Below are 15,439 nucleotides of genomic sequence, written 5' to 3'. Positions count from 1 at the left end.
TATTTGATAGTAGACATAACGTCAGCTTCTTCATTGGCCATCCCTTGCATTGGGCGCATGGAAAGGTAGCCATGGTGGCAGAAATGGAGGCTATGCATGAGATGAAAACCATGGGCTCCCACTTACCAAAGTTGATCTAGCTATTGCTACTGCCAAATCTCCTATCTGCCAACAACAGGTCAACCCTAACTTCCTGTTACAGGACTCTCAATGAGACTGTGGTAGTTTGTCTCAAATGTGGCCACCATCAATTCCTCTCTTCCCTTTATGCACATGCCATCCCCACCATCAAGAGGTAGAATGTGTTCCTCCTTTCCCTTGGATCCAGGCTGAGCCTTAGTGACTTACTTACCAATAAAAATATAGACATTCTGGGGAATTCCCTGGTGGTCCAGTGGCTAAGACTCCACACTCCCAATGCAGGGGGCCTGGGTTCAGTCACTGGAACTAGATCCCGCATGCTGCAACTAAGAGTTCCCATGCCACAACTAAGAGTTCACATGTCACAACTAAAGATCCTGCATGCTGGGCTACCCTGGTGGTGCAGTGGTTAAGAATTCACCTGCCAATGCAGGAGACATGGGTTCGAGCCCTGGTCTGGGAAGATCCCATATGCCGCAGAGCAAATAAGCCCATGCGCCACAACTACTGAGTCTGCGCTCTAGGGCCCACAAGCCACAACTACTGAGCCCACGTGCCACAACTACTGAAGCCCGTGTGCCTAGAGCTCATACTCCACAACAAGAGAAGCCACTGCAATGAGAAGCCTGTGCACCACAACGAAGAGTATCACCTGCTCGCCACAACTAGAGAAAAGCCCGCATGCAGCAACGAATACCCAATGCAGCAGGAAAGAAAGAAAGAAAGAAAGAAAGAAAGAAAGAAAGAAAGAAAGAAAGAAAGAAGGAAGGAAGGAAGGAAGGAAGGAAAGGAAGGAAGGAAGGAAGGAAGGAAGGAAGGAAGGAAGGAAGGAAGGAAGGAAGGAAGAAAGAAAGAAAGATCCTGCATGCCACTACTAAGACCCGATGCAGCCAAATAAATATTAAAAAAAAAATACAGGGCTTCCCTGGTGGCGCAGTGGTTGAGAGTCCGCCTGCCGATGCAGGGGACATGCGTTCGTGCCCCGGTCCGGGAGGATCCCACATGCCACGGAGCGGCTGGGCCCGTGAGCCATGGCCGCTGGGCCTGCGCGTCCGGAGCCTGTGCTCCACAACGGGAGAGGCCACAGCAGTGAGAGGCCTGCGTACCACAAAAAAAAAAAAAAAAAAAAAAAAAAAACAGATATTCTGTAACTTTCAAAGCTAAGTTGTAAGAAGCCTTGCAACTGTTACCTAGACCTCTCAGAATGCACCTCTCAGAACGGACCTCTCAGAAACCTCTTTCCTGGAACTCTTGTTTGAGAGATACCAGCTGTCAAATAAGCAGCTTGAGACATCTACCCTGAGATGACCATGCTATGAGAAAACAAGCCAACTATAGAGTCCCTGAACAACGAGATGTCACGGAGAGGGAGAGAGAGAGAGAGGCCAAGGTACACAGAGACTCCAAACATCTGAGGAAAAAGCCTCCTTAGAAGTGAATCCTCTAGCCTCAGACACCCCAGCTACAGCCATGTGGACCAGAGACATACTGGCCAGCTGAGTCCTTCCTGACTTCCTAAACCAGGAAATCATGAGTAAAACAGAATTGTTATTTTAAGTCACTAAGTTATGGGGTGGTTTATTATACAATAATAAAACCAACCAGCCATTCTCTTCACACCCTCTCTACCATTTGTTGTTTGTAGATTTTCTGATGATATCCATTCTAACTGGTATGAGGGAACCCTCTTGCACTGTTGGTGGGAATGTAAATTGATACAGCTACTATGGAGAACAGGATGGAGGTTCCTTAAAAAACTAAAAATAGAACTACCATACGACCCAGCCATCCTGCTACTGGGCATATACCCTGAGAAAACCATAATTCAAAAAGAGTCATGTACCACAATGTTCATTACAGTTCTATTTATAATAGCCAGGACAAGGAAGCAACCTAAGTGTTCATCAACAGATGAATGGATAAAGAAGACGTGGCATATATATACACTGGAATATTACTCAGCCATAAAAAGAAACGAAATTGAGTTATTTGTAGTAAGGTGGATGGACCTAGAGTCTGTCATACAGAGTGAAGTAAGTCAGAAAGAGAAAAACAAATACCATATGCTAACACATATATATGGAATCTAAAAAAAAATGGTCATGAAGAACCTAGGGGCAAGACAGGAATAAAGACACAGACCTACTAGAGAATGGACTTGAGGATATGGGGAGGGGGAAGGGTAAACTGGGACAAAGTGAAAGAGTGGGATGGACATATATACACTACCAAATGTAAAATAGATAGCTAGTGGGAAGCAGCCGCATAGCATAGGGAGATCTGCTTGGCAGTTTGTGACCACCTAGAGGGGTGAGATAGGGACAGTGGGAGGGAGGGAGATGCAAAAGGGAAGAGATATGGGGACATATATATATGCACAGCTGATTCACTTTGATATAAAGCAGAAACTAACACACTATTGTAAAGCAATTATACTCCAATAAAGATGTTAAAAAAAAAAAGAAGAAGATGTGGTACATATATACAATGGAATATTACTCAACCGTAAAAAGGAATGAAATTGGGTCATTTGTAGAGATGTGGATGGATCTAGGGACTGTCATACAGAATGAAGTAAGTCAGAAAGAGAAAAACAAATATCATATATTAACGCATATATGTGGAACCTAGAAAAATGTTACAGATGAACCAGTTTGCAGGGCAGAAATAGAGACACAGATGTAGAGAACAAACGTATGGACACCAAGACAGGGAAAGTGGCAGGGGTGGTGGTATGATGAATTGGGAGATTGGGATTGACATATATACACTAATATGTATAAAATGGATAACTAATAAGAACCTGCTGTATAAAAAAATAAAATAAAATTCAAAAAAAAAAAAACCCAACCAGCCAGTTCGTGGTATTTGACCACATTAGACCCCTTCCACCTTGGAAAAGGTAACAATTCATTCTTACACTAATATGCAAATATTCCAGGTAGGGGTTAGCCTCTCCTATGTGCAGGCCTGAGAGCTTGGAAGGTATTTGACCCACTGTCCCAGCATCCCACATTATATCACCTCACATCAAGAGAACAACAACAAAGGAAGTACAGGAGTCAGCACGTGACCGCAGAATCTACTAGCTCATACTATACGAAGGAGAACTCGCTAAAATGACAGATCAGAGGCAATACCTTGCAAGGAGTATTGCACAGGAGTGCCATCCTTTAGAATGTTGTACTTTAAATCGTTGACCTTTAAATGGTTCCTAATAGATCCCTAATAGGTTGAATACATGGGTCCAGGAACTAAGAAGTGGAAGTAGAAGTGGCCCCACTTACCATCACTCCTGGTGACCCACTTAGGGAGATTCTCGAAGTTCTTGGAGAAGCTTCCTGTTGTTGCAACTCAGGGCTTTTCAGAGTTAGAGGAATATCTCCACCAGCAGACACAGGTAAAGTTCCACTGATCTCCATAGTGCCTCTGCCTCCTGAGCCCTTTAGCTTCTCATTCCACGATAACAGCTGTCCATAAGAGGAGTCGTTTGATGTGGGCTGCCCCAGGAAGGGGACATGACTTTGGGCCAGGTAGCTGTCTATGGCAATCTTGAAGAGGACTGGCAGCTAAGGGCTGGATGTTGACAGCATTCCCAGCAGTTAAAGAAATAAGACTTTCTGTCCTGTAGGAGAATCTGAGCAGTGCATCATACTAGTTCTTATCTATCTCACATTGTATTTGGAGAAGATAATACGGGAGACCTTATATTTCATATGTAGATATTTATACTTGACCTCAATAAAATTCCTGATAGTTGTAAAAGCAAACCCAAGAGGTCTTATTTGAGCCTTCCTTGTAGAGACTGAAAATGTTAGTGAAAAAACAAAGGTTTTCAACTGACCAATGGAGCAGAGTGAAGGGTTCCAGAAACAGGCCCAGACATATAAAGTCAACTAGTTGACAAAGGTGACCCTGTGATTTAGTAAAAAAAGGATAGTCATTTTAATAAATAGTGCTGGGTAAATTGGATTTTCATCTGAAAGCTAATGCATTTTGATGCCTACCTCACATCATACTAAAAAGTTAACTATAAACAGATTATAGATCTACCTGTAAAGGATAAGCTTTTAGAGGAAAACAAGTTGTTAAACATTTCCCAGCACATTGATATCCTACTCTCCCACCAGGTCACTTTTCATCCTTGAGCCACCCAGCTCTTTCTTCCTCAACTGATGAGCACTGAGAAAATTGACACCGTAAGGCGTAAGCTCATAACTTCTGTCAAATAATGAACCTACCTGAATTTATGCCCATATTCTCTATTTTCTCTCTTATTAAAATAAAAGCTCTACCTCTGTCCTATCAAAATAAAAACAATCAAGTAAAAACAAAAAAGCCTCCACTTTTGTTCTGTGCCTCAGTTTCCTTACCTATAAGCAAAGTAAGACTAATAATAGCTCCTGCTCCATTGTAGGAGTAGGTAGTATTAAATTAGTGATGGTAATAATAGTTAAAATATTGACTGTTTCATGACAAGTATTAAATAAGGTGTTAGTTACTACTCTACCCAGCACATATCTTGAGGAAGTTGACTCTATGATCTCCACTTCCTCACCTCTCATTCACTTTTAAAATCAAATCGCATTGCACCCATGCAAAATCTACTGTAAAGTCTTCCCGTTGCATGTGGAATAAAATTTTAATCCTTTACCATGTAATCTACAAGACCTTTCCCTTGTGATCCGGCCCCTGGTCATCTCATATTTTCTCTTAATTCTTCCATTCTGTCAATCACTATGCCTTAGATTAAATGACCTTTTTTTTACTTCCTCCAATATTCCAATGTCATTCCTGTCTTTGTAATTGGGGTTTTCTTTTTTATTTGCCTCCCTCCATGAGCCACCATGAAAGTAGACATCATGTCTCTTTTCGCATCCATCAATCCCCAAACACCCAGAATAATGTCCGCTACATAATAAGTACTCAAAAAAAAAAGTATGTGGACATCAAGAATTAGTTAATGAAAAACCCATTCTAACCTGGCTTCTTTCCATATCATGTTTCCAAATCCAGTAGACACGTAGACACATCTCTTCACATGTTATTCTATTTTCTCTGTTATTCCACAATTCACTCCATGAAACTCTCCTCTTTGGCTTTTGTGAGCCCAATGTTTCTTGATTTTTCTCCAACCCCATTGTGTTTTCTCCTGTTAAATATTCTGTGCAGGTTCCTCATCCTCTCTGGATATCTAAATTTTGAGTGTGTCAGGCATGGCTGGAGCCTGGGAATTATCTCTCCCTAGGTGCCCATGTCATCTGTGTCAAACGTGACATGTCGCTTTGGTATGAAGATTGCCGTGAACAAATCAGTTAGAGGGTGGGGAACAGTTCTGGCATTTTTCCATCCCAAATGGAATTTCTAGTTAGACACTTGAATCTTCAGAATAGGTAAGATGATTTCTTCATGTGTGATGGAAGACAGGGAAATCCCTTATCAATTCATGGCCTTGCCTTTGGAGTTTTGTGATAATCTCAGGCTCTGGCTGTCTGCCCTTCTAGCCTGAATATTGCTTCTTTTCTCTGCCCAGGCTTGTCGTCCGCTCTTCCCTTAATCTGTCATGCGCCAACTCCCAGCACCTTTGTTCTCACACTACACCCTCTCTGAACCTCCTATTTGTAACATCTATCATGTACTCTCTGCAGGCACACACAGGTGAGGTAGGACAGCAAGGCAATCATGCATGAGAAGAGGAAAAGCAATTAACATCTGTACATTTTATCACATGGCCACAAATCACCTCCCTGAATGGATTTAACTCAACATAATTTCTCTCATTCACCTGCCACTTCTGCATGCTCCCTTCCAGTGTCACTGTACCCTTCCTGCAGAGGTTAGCCAAAGAGACCAGACTTGCCACAGAACCACAATGTCTGAAATCTAAAGAAAGGACCAACAGAAATGAATAAGTACATCCACTTCTTATATTCTCTTTCTAGCCAATTCAAACACTATTTAATCTGTATGAATCAGGGCTGTGTTTTGAAAAGGGCATCACCTTAAAACACAGGAAAGGAATTGAAGGCCATCCTTTCAGAAAAAAATATTTGACTAGATGTTAACAGGCAGAGAACTCTACAGATGTGAGTTTCTCAAACATTTTTGCTTGGTAATAGATGTATTTTTCCCTTTGCCTGATACTGTCCCTTTGTTAGTATAGTCAACAAAAGAAGTGGGGTGGGGGGCAGGGAGAAAGACTAACCTAGTTATTCTTGGTCCAGGTACTTTCCTGGGCAGATGTATCTGTCAGAATTAGGAAGCTGATCACCAGTGATGGAAGATATGTCTTCACCAGGAGAAGCTGCCAACAGGTTCTTTAGGATTTCTGATTCTAGAAAATAATGGGTGGCAACAAAAAATTATGACCTGAATTATTTTATTTACTAAATAATTCCTGTTCATAATTTATTCCAACTTATTCTGAACTACCTCAGCAGAAAGAAATGTTAAATTATTTGCAAGTTCTGTATGTACCTAGCTTACCTCCTGCAATCAAGGCTATAGTTCAGGAAGCTGCCTTGTTTATTTCCTTTCTCCTACTTTAGCACTAGCACAGGGAGGGATTGTTTTATGGTTTATTTTTCCAGAAGGATGATGCAGGGTCACGCTGCACCAAGTTCCTAAGAGAAAACCAACGTCAATAATACACAGGAGATATAAGCCTCATTACCCCTAGAAACAGGTAAAAAGAACAAGAGACATGGCAATAAACCCCACATTTAAACAAATCTGTGGAAGATGAAAATTGGATGGAGTGGTGACTGGTTTAACTTAGTAAAGGAAGGTGAACTCTAAATACCCATAGTGAGGATAACAAAGAAAGGCAAGTTTATCCACTCCATACGTTGGAATTGCTGGTTTGATAGTCGGTCTCCCCCAACAAATCCATAAGCTCCTCCTCGAGGGCAGGATGGAATCTGTCATCACTCAGGTTTTCATCCTAGAACCTAATAAAATGCTTGGCTGATAATAGGGGCTCAAAAATTATTTGTGCATAAAAAGAGTGAATATATTAATGTGTTGAAGTATCTACTGGTAGGCCTATTTACTTAATCAGCCTTTAAAATCATGTTCTATGGTCAAGATTTTCCTTAGGGAGCTAGCCTGACATGACAGCTTTATTATTTAGACAGAATTCATGAAACAAACTAGCAAGAGACAACAAAGAGATAGTTTTCTTTTGCTACTATAACAAATGACCAAAAACTTCGTTCCTTAAAACAACATAAATTTATTATCTTTCAATTCTAGAGGTCAGCTGTGTTTGTTTCTGGAAGCTCCCTTTCCTTGACTTTTCCAGTTTCTAGAAGCCACCCACATTCCCTGGTTCACAGCCCCCTTCCTCCATTTTCAAAGCCAGCGACTGTGGGATGAGTCCTTCTCACAGTATGTCTATCTCATCCTTGTTCTATCATCACATCTGTCTCTGACCCAGCTATGAATGTTTCTCAACTTTTAAAGATATGTGTGATTAGATCAGGCCTACTTAGATAATCCAGGATCTTTCATGTTAAGATCCTTACCTTAATCACATCTGCAAAGCCCCTTTTCATGTGTAAAGTAATATAACACACAGTTCTCAGATAAAGATATGGACATCTTTGGGGAGCTATTTTTTGCCCACCACAAATGTCTTCCATCCAAGTACCATTGGAGTACTTGGGCAAATGCCCTCAGCACCTCTTAGAAGAGTCTTGCTTCCCTGAAACAAGATCAGTGTCAGCCATGCTCAGCTGGGAAGGAAAATCCCTCCATAAACTAAATCATAAAATACCACCTCAGGGCAAGCCCCCAAATGTCCCCTCTCCTAACAAGACTTGATCTGACTTTAGTCATGTCTCTCACAGGGATCACCTGACTGACTACGTACATCAGGCTATATCAAGCTGACCCATTTTTCTTTTTCAGAGAGACAAAGATACTAACCATGCAGAACCATGCATCTACTAAAATATGTTGAAGACTGAAAAGGAAAAAATGTAAATTAGCCCTCAGAAGAAATCCTTTCAGTTCATGTTTCATTAGAATAGTATCTTTCCACAGCTAAAGGTCATTCATCAATCTAGTTTTTGTTAGAAGTGTTTTCTTTTCAATTTGGTGATGGGTTTTTTTTTTTGCCCTCACTTCCCCACTTTGCTTTTCTCTTCTCCCACCATTTGGAATGGGTTAATGACTTTTCTTTGCTGTCTTCTATAGTTACTGGATAGTATTTCTCCCAATCCAAACACTCCTGACAGTGAACTCATCTTCCTTCACGACCTAGTCTTCCTGTGTCTTCCTTGTCTTTTCTATTTCACAGCACCTGCTCTCAGGAGACTGTGTTCAGACAAGCACTGGCTGGCTGAGTTATCATTACCATTCCAGCACCATGACACCCACCGTCAAGAGGGGCCCAAGACATCTATTAGCATTAACCTCTGAAGAAAGGACAGCAGTGTTTTTCAAATGGCTATAGAGTTCACTTGAGATTTGATTGTTTATTACAAACTAAGAGGTTCTTATTTTGATTCTCTGAGATTTGAGTGTAGGAGCGCACATGAGATTTCTTCAAAATGCATCGCTCCTATACAGGCTATGCTGCAACTCAACCTTCTTAGAAACTGACACTTCAAGTAACAATATGATTAAACTTACATTTCTTGGGGAAGAGGTATGTGTGATTTGAGAATGAAACCTATACTTGCTATACTAATTTCCCCAGGTAATCAGAATTATGAAATGCTGCCAGTTGAAAATTTCCATTTCCCAGCACTTGGGAAACATTTGAAATACAGGACAAACCCTCCTACTAGGAAGTTTGGTTAAGGTGTTTAATTAAAATTCTAAGCTATCACAGAAATCAGACATTAAGTCTGATTCTTCAACCCCTCCCACAGTGTGTTTGCCACATCTTCACTGGTAGCTGGCCCACTCTCTCCATAAAACACCCTCCTGCACAGCATACACTGAGCCTTAAAGTGGCCAGGAAAGTCCTGCCCGAGCTCCACAGCTAAACCACCATCTCCTCTCTACTAACCCTGACCTTGGCTGCCACTGCTCAGGGTTTCATTGTTTTCCTTCCCAGGTACTAGAAGGGCACAGGCCACCTACTAACTCTTCTTTGACATTCTTCCTCTCCACTGGAGGCTCTCATCACCTACATTCCTTTCACTGTGACCATCAAAAGGGTAACTTATTCATGAGTCCTGTTACTGATGGTTACAATTTTGTTTCTCCTCCCCCACCCTCCCACCCAACAATGTGTACTTCTCCTTGTTTTTGTCAGGTACTTTCTTTCTGTCTTATCTCAAGACTTCTTCTTTGATTCACGAATCAATTCACGAATTTCCTAAATTCGTGCCTGTGAGTTTATGCAGGTATCACTGTAGCATTACACTGTAAATAACAATAGGCACAAGATCCATGCTGAAAAATATAAGGGTTCACTTGCTGTAAATGTTATACAGGATAACACACAGAGAATAGCACACAGAAGGCTAGTACCTTGACTTCTGAGCAACAACTAGGGCATCTCTGGAGTCAATCAGGATCCCATCTTATTCATAATTGGCTTGCAATATTTCAAATTTCTAGGAACTAAGTGGTTGATAATCTATAGTACTTACCACTATGCCTATCACATAATGAGCTCTCAATAAATGACTCTTGGGAAATTCCCTGTGGTGCAGTGGTTAAGAATCTGCCCTCCAACACAGGGGACACGGGTTCGATCCCTTGTCTGGGAAGATCCCACATGCCGCGGAGCAACTAGGCCCGTGCACCACAGATGCAGAGCCTGAGCTCTAGAGCCCGTGAGCCATAACTACTGAGCCCACGTGCTGCAACTACTGAAGCCCGCGCACCTAGAGCCCTTGATCCACAACAAGAGAAACCACAGCAATGAGAAGCCCACACACCACAACGAAGTGTAGCCCCTGCTCGCCACAACTACAGAGAGCCTGTGCACAGCAATGAAGACCCAATGTAGCCAAAAATCAATCAATCAATCAATACAAAATAAATAAGTAAACAAAATGACTCTTGAATGGATAGATATATTAATGAATTCACAGTCTGGGAAGAAACTGGTGAGACTTATTTCAATACACTGTACCTGAAAGTTCTTCCATTACTTCAAAGTCAGAATATGTATGCTATCTCTTGAATGAGTGCCAACCATTTTGAAAAGAAGTTGATAACTGAGTGTAGATTAAGGTAAAACCCAGTAGTGATGACATACCTCCATGCTGATTGGCTTCATTTTTCTTCTGCATGTCACAGCTCCCAACCTTCCTGTCAGAAGTCATTCTGTCCTCCTTATTGAAACCATTCTTCACAGTCAAGGTATCTGCAAGGAAAAACACAAACAACAGAGAAAGCTAATACTTTGTATTTGTTCCTCTTGAAGAGAGCTCACAGGTTAGTCCTTCTCCTGTTTTGTTTTGTTTTTTCAACATCTTTATTGGAGTATAATTGCTTTACAACATTGTGTTAGTTTCTGCTGTATAACAAAGTGAATCAGCTATATGTATACATATATCTCCATATCTCCTCCCTCTTGTGTCTGCCTCCCACCTCCCTATCTGACCTCTCTAGGTGGTCACAAAGCACCGAGCTGATCTCCCTGTGCTATGCAGCTGCTTCCCACTAGCTATCTATTTTACATTTGGGAATGAATACATATCCATGCCACTCTCTCACTTCGTCCCAGCTTACCCTTCTGCCTCCCCTTGTCCTCAAGTCCATTCTCTACATCTGCATTTTTATTACTGTCCTGCCCTAGGTTCCTCAGAACCTTTTTTTTTTTTTTAGATTCCACATATATGTGTTAACATACTGTATTTGTTTTTCTTTCTGACTTACTTCGCTTTGTATGACAGACTTTAGGTGCATCCACCTCACTATAAATAACTCAATTTCGTTTCTTTTTATGGCTGAGTAATATTCAGTTGTATATATGTGCCACATCTTTATTCATTCATCTGTCAACGGACACTTAGGTTGTTTCCATGTCCTGGCTATTGTAAACAGAGCTGCAATGAACATTGTGGTACATGTCTCTTTTTGAATTATGGTTTTCTCAGGGTATATGCCCAGTAGTGGGATTGCTGGGTCATATGGTAGTTCTATTTGTAGTTTTTTAAAGAATCTCCATACTATTCTCCATAGTGGCTATACCAATTTACGTTCCCACCAACAGTGCAAGAGGGTTCCCTTTTCTCCACACCCTCTCCAGCATTTATTGTTTGCAGATTTTCTGACGGTGGCCATTCTGACTGGTGTGAGGTGATACTTCATTGTAGTTTTGATTTGCATTTCTCTAATGATTAGTGATGTTGAGCATCCTTTCATGTGTTTGTTGGCAATCTGTATATCTTCTTTGGAGAAATGTCTCTTTAGGTCTTCTGCCCATTTTTGGATTGGGTTGTTTGTTTTATTGATATTGAGCAGCATGGGCTGCTTGCAAATTTTGGAGATTAATCCTTTGTCAGTTGCTTCATTTGCAAATATTTTATCCCATTCTGAGGCCTGTCTTTTCATCTTGTTTATGGTTTCCTTTGCTGTGCAAAAGCTTTTAAGTTTCATTAGGTCCCATCCGTTTATTTTTGCTTTTATTTCCATTTCTCTAGGAGGTGGGTCAAAAAGGATCTTGCTGTGATTTATGTCATAGAGTGTTCTATGTTTTCCTCTAAGAGTTTTATAGTGTCTGGCCTTACATTTAGGTCTTTAATCCATTTTGAGTTTATTTTTGTGTATGGTGTTAGGGTGTATTCTAATTTCATTCTTTTATGTGTAGCTGTCCAGTTTTCCCAGCACCACTTATTGAAGAGGCTGTCTTTTCTCCTTTGTATATTCTTACATCCTTTATCAAAAATAAGGTGACCATATGTGTGTGGGTTTATCTCTGTGATTTCTATCCTGTTCCATTGATCTATATTTCTGCTTTTGTGCCAGTACCATACTGTCTTGATTACTGTAGCTTTGTAGTATAGTCTGAAGTACAGGCGCCTGATTCCTCCAGCTCCGTTTTTCTTTCTCAAGATTGCTTTGGCTATTCAGGTTCTTTTGTGTTTCCATACAAATAGTGAAAAATTTTGTTCTAGTTCTGTGAAAAATGCCATTGGTAGTTTGATAGGGATTGCATTAAATCTGTAGAATGCTTTGGGTAGTATAGTCATTTTCACAATGTTGATTCTTCCAATCCAAGAACATGATATATCTCTCCATCTATTTGTGTCATCTTCAATTTTTTTCATCAGTGTCTTATAGTTTTCTACATACAGGTCTTTTGTCTCCTTAGGTAGGTTTATTCCTAGGTATTTTATTCTTTTTGTTGCAGTGGTAAATGGGAGTGTTTTCTTGATTTCACTTTCAGATTTTTCATCATTAGTATATAGGAATGCCAGAGATTTCTGTGCATTAATTTTGTATCCTGCTACTTTACCAAATTCATTGATTAGTTCTAGTAGTTTTCTGGTAGCATCTTTAGGATTCTCTGTGTATAGTATCATGTCATCTGCAAACAGTGACAGCTTTACCTCTTCTTTTCTGATTTGGATTCCTTTTATTTCTTTTTCTTCTCTGATTGCTATGGCTAAAACTTCCAAAATTATGTTGCATAATAGTGGTGAGAATGTAGTCCTTCTCCTTTTATCTCTACCAACTCTTCATCCCTCATTCACCAACAAGCTTCTTTCTCACCCTGCCTTGAGAAACCTTTTCCCACCCTGCCTTGGGGAAATATGTAACCTTATGATGAATGGTATACCAAGGGGCAAGATAAGAACAACTTCAATTCTTTCTAGGAAAACATCATTCTTTTTTCAGCTTCGTAAATTCTCTCAACTTCCAAGAAGCAGAAAAGAGAAAGAGACTTGAGATTCTATGCCAACTTAGGGAATGACCCTGCTCTAAAGTGGCAAGTCCAAGTTTTGATCAATTCTGGATCATTTCCATTCTTGGTAAAACAAATGAAACTGTTTGGCATAGCTGCACAGGGACTACTCTATGGAAAACATAGTGGGTACAGTTTGACCTAGAATCCCAGGCTCAAACAGGTGAGTCCTACTTTTGGATTCAAAAATCTCTGTTCACAAGAATAAGAAGGAATCGGGGGGGGGGGGGGGGGGGGGCGGGGGTAAGTAACAATATAACGTTAGGTGACTCCCCTCTTTGCTTCTCACTATGCCTGGGTTAGACCCAGATCCACATAAGATATTCAAAATATGTTATGGAGCCCCAGCTTTTATAACATTGATTCCACAGCATTTATTGCTTCATCATGTACCATAAGGATAAGAATATGAGTGAAATCACCTGCTTGCTTCTTCCTCAGTCAAAAAAGTATGCATTGCTGTAAGGCCCATCTTGCTCTCCCATTCAACTACTTGCTTTAATAATGTAGGAGTGTTAAATAGACATCTTTAAAATGTCAGTTGGGATGAAGATAGTTTGTTTCAGTTTTGCTATAGAGTTATCATCAGTTCTAACTCATCCAACAGCTAGAAACTAGAATGCTGCTGGTGCTCAAAGTCTGTAGAAAAGACAGATCTCACAGGTTGTTAATTGCAATTTTACATAATCTGGTTGAATACTTAGAAGATTATAGTAGGAAAAAGTAATTGGCCCTGTAATCAAAGTGAAATTGCCAGTATTTGATTTGAAAGGACCAAAGGTTCAAAGGTGGCTGCTGATCCCATGCTGGGAGGTGAGATGCTCAATATATGAAGCACCTGCTTCTCCTCATCTCACCACCACTCAAGTACCCAGGATTGTTGTGTTGGCCTCTTTGGCCATGAGAAAATCATCAGCCCAATGTCTATCAGTTTCTCTTTGTCTGGAAAGGAAGCTACCCACAGAACCTTTCGCATAGTATATCTCAAAGATAAAAGGATGAAATTTTCCCCAGGAGGCCTATCTTCATGCCAGGCCAGGAAGACTCACATTAAAATTGTGTTTCCAAATCAGCACTTCACCTCAGTATCTAAATGCCCTTTGATTATTCCTGACTTCTATTCTTCAAATCCGGTGCAGCCTCATGTGCCCTCAGGTGATGGATTATGCTACCTCTGCTACAGCCGGAACCTGTCTGAACATTAAGCCAAACCTGGCCTAGTGGGTTATTGTTCATGGAAAGCAACCGTACATCTCTGAAGACAAAAATTATAAGCCATTTTCTAAAAGCTGAATAAAGGGAGGAAGAACATTAACCTATCCTAGATCATTGTGAGATTAATCTCCCTATTGGTCTTGGGAAATGCTTCATCTCTGTGTAGAAGTCAATCTTTACTTGTCACACACTATGCGATCACCATGGGAAAGAAGTAAAAGTGATACCACATTCCTCTAGTTTGCAAAGTAGCTCCCCTAGAATTCTCTTTCATATGCTACTCCCAGGTCTCTGTGGTCAGCTAATAATTTTTTAAACCTACTCTTTGATGGAAAACATATAGCCCTCTGCAATACTTTATGTATAAATTTGTATTTGCAAATATAGTCTTCCATTGGTTTACTCCAGGCACAGTCCTCATCAGAAAAGTTCAACTAGAGTTCAATGCATTCAAAGGTTTACCATAACTCATCTAGGGCTCAAGATTAGTCAGTTTTTAATGATACAAATGAACTTATTTACAAAACAGAAACAGACTCACAGACTTAGAAAACAAACTATGGTTACCAAAGGGGAAAGGTGAGGGGAGTGATAAATTAGGAGTTTAGGATTAACATATACACACTACTATATATAAAATAGATAAACAACAAGGATCTACTGTATGGCACAGGGAGCTCTACTCAGTATTCTGTAATAACATAAATGGGAAAAGAATTTGAAAAAGAATAGATATATGTACACGTATAACTGAATCACTTTGCTCTACACAACATTGTAAATCAATACAACATTGTAAATCAACTATATTCCAATATAAAATAAAATTTTTTAAAAAAATAAAAAATTTTTAGGGCTTCCCTGGTGGCGCAGTGGTTGAGAGTCCGCCTGCCAATGCAGGGGACATGGGTTCGAGCCCTGGTCTGGGAAGATCCCACATGCCACGGAACAACTAGGCCCGTGAGCCACAACTACTGAGCCTGCACATCTGGAGCCTGTGCTCCGCAACAAGAGAGGCCACGATAGTGAGAGGCCCGTGTACCGCGATGAAGAGTGGCCTCCACTTGCCACAACTAGAGAAAGCCCTCGCACAGAAACGAAGACCCAACACAGTCAAAAATAAATAAATAAATTTTAAAAAATAAAAAATTTTAAAATTTTTTGAAAAGATTAGTCAGTTTTTGCCAGTGGGGATATCTACTTCTA

The 15,439-nt window shown here is 40.5% G+C and overlaps 1 long non-coding RNA gene across 4 annotated transcripts in view; it reads right to left on the bottom strand.

Moving 5' to 3' along the window:
• The window catches only part of LOC113619196 (uncharacterized), a 111,506-nt gene that overhangs the window by 61,174 nt on the left and 34,893 nt on the right, over positions 1 to 15,439 (bottom strand). For all 4 annotated transcript variants that reach the window (XR_003432325.1, XR_003432324.1, XR_003432322.1 and 1 more), the window contains exons 2-3: positions 10,364 to 10,471; positions 6,347 to 6,475 (exon numbers count right to left, since the gene is read on the bottom strand). This is a non-coding gene — a long non-coding RNA (uncharacterized LOC113619196). The remainder of the gene's footprint in view (positions 1 to 6,346; positions 6,476 to 10,363; positions 10,472 to 15,439) is intronic.

This window comes from Aethalodelphis obliquidens, unplaced genomic scaffold (assembly GCF_003676395.1).
Source record: "Aethalodelphis obliquidens isolate GAN/ISIS:26980383/991018 unplaced genomic scaffold, ASM367639v1 scaffold1, whole genome shotgun sequence".
NCBI lineage: Eukaryota > Metazoa > Chordata > Mammalia > Artiodactyla > Delphinidae > Aethalodelphis > Aethalodelphis obliquidens.
Note: the sequence above shows the minus strand (reverse complement) of the source record. Positions and strands in the feature narration are given on the sequence as shown.